This window comes from Halyomorpha halys, unplaced genomic scaffold, assembly GCF_000696795.3.
Source record: "Halyomorpha halys isolate HHAL.00 unplaced genomic scaffold, Hhal_1.1 Scaffold2.1, whole genome shotgun sequence".
Classification (NCBI taxonomy): domain Eukaryota; kingdom Metazoa; phylum Arthropoda; class Insecta; order Hemiptera; family Pentatomidae; genus Halyomorpha; species Halyomorpha halys.
Genome location: NW_027111560.1, coordinates 1,485,938 through 1,487,991, shown reverse-complemented (window position 1 = coordinate 1,487,991; position 2,054 = coordinate 1,485,938). Strand labels below are relative to the sequence as shown.

General features: G+C 33.6%; 1 protein-coding gene across 1 annotated transcript in view; it reads left to right on the top strand.

Moving 5' to 3' along the window:
• The window catches only part of LOC106678389 (homeobox protein Nkx-2.5), an 18,229-nt gene that overhangs the window by 1,063 nt on the left and 15,112 nt on the right, over nt 1–2,054 (top strand). The gene's annotated exons all lie outside the window — the stretch shown is intronic.

The following is a 2,054-nucleotide window of genomic DNA, read 5'->3' as shown; positions in this document are numbered from 1 at the left end:
TTCAAATTCTATCCACTATAGTCTCAAAACCTTTTATTTCTCTTATAAGTCCGACGTTTCGGCCAATCCGGCCATCTTCAGGGACAATCTACTTAATACAACTTTGAAATTATATAATTTAAAAAAACTAACTCCATGCAGGCTGCTCAGGTCAAAAACATCAATTTCTAATTAGTCAATATTCACTTAAAACAAAATCTAAATTATTTATCATCAGACACTATTCCTTAAAACTTTTTAACACATCAGTTTACATATCATAACAGTTTTTGACCTGGGCAGAATAGCCTGCATGGAGTTTTTTAAATTATATAATTTCAAAGTTGTATTAAGTAGATTGTCCCTGAAGATGGCCGGACTGGCCGAAACGTCGGACTTATAAGAGAAATAAAAGGTTTTGAGACTATAATGGATAGAATTTGAATTATTTATTTTTAAAATATTTTTTTGTTTATTTATGTTGTTCTTTGCTGACCGTACCCCCGACCATCTTCTCCAAAAAGTTTATTTTAAATCTCCAACGTTTCGGCCCCTAAGCCATTATCAAGGAGACAACATCATTATTGATTTGTCACAATTCATTAAAAAAACATAAATTCTCAAATAATAAAAATATATAATATCAACTATAACTCTCAAAAACATTTCCCACTAAAACACAATAACACTATTATTTATTGTTAATGGTGTTATTGTGAATTTGTTAGAAGACATTTTTGTTTTAAATAGTTGTTGATCCATTAAGATACAATATTATATCTGACAAGGGCAATCGGTCTGTAAGTCCAAAACGTTTTTTAATGAATCGTGGCAAATCAATAATGAGATTGTCTCTTTGATAATGGCCAAAGGGCCGAAACGTTGGAGAATTAACAAAAAAATACCTTAAAAAATGACGTTACACCTAAACATTATACACTGAACTAAATTGAGGTAAACATATTAACATTTTCACACAACTATGACATATGCTCCCACAACATTACCCCCAGCCAACATAATTTTAAATGATACTAATTTCTTTTCTAAAATCCATGAAATACCTAGAACTAATATTGGAGTAATAATAATAATAAAATTAACTCCTATTCAAACAAAATATTTATTTAAATTTACATAATAATAAATACATGAAGCTAAAGAATCTCCCAGCAATAAATTGATCCTGTATGTACAAAATGTTTCCCTAATTTAATAAAAGGGGTGTGACGGCCGTGCGGGTTGGGGCGGAGGCCCCAGTGCGCTCGGTTCGGAACGTTGTGGGTTCGATTCCCACCTGAGAATGAATCTTGACACTCCCACTTTGTTTGTACGCGGCGGCAACCTAGGTAGCCGTCAGGGGTTGGCAAAAAGGACCACTAGGCCCACTTGCCGGACTTGTTCCCCCCACCAAATACCAGTACCAGTACCAGTAAGTTAATAAAAAAAATCTAAACTATCTCCCAGAAATAAATTAGTCCCCTATAAATCACACACCAAGTCTAAATAGGTCTTACTGTGGTCATGTAAATGAGTCCTGTAAATAATAGAAAGTTTAGTTCATCTGTCTATCAATTGTTAAAACAGCATGGACGAACAGTTCCCTGTCTTTTCAGTACTTTATAAGGATTCTAAGTTAGTCGTTTGTCCAGACGTAGTCCTAGGTAGCAGATCTATTAGGAGCAATTTATTATAGCCTCCAGATTTTATTGCATTCTTAAAAGGGTTGTGTTGTGGGATTGGAGGGTATAAGACTTAATGGATGGGTCATTATTCACTGATAGCACATATGTGTTATCGGCATACATGTTGAGGACTGTATTAGGATGTCTGCTGTATAAACTGTGTAAAGGTAGATGGATACTACCCTGAGGTACACCAGCAGACTGAGAAATCGTGCATGCGCAGTAGTTGGATGTAGTTAGTATAAAAAAAAAAAAAAAACTACAATTATTTTAAAACAAATGCGTTCGAATTGCTAAGTGCCAACAAATATCCTCATTAAACTAGAATAATTAATATATACTTAGAATTAAATATACCCACCAAACATAAATACATATAGAAACTAACAC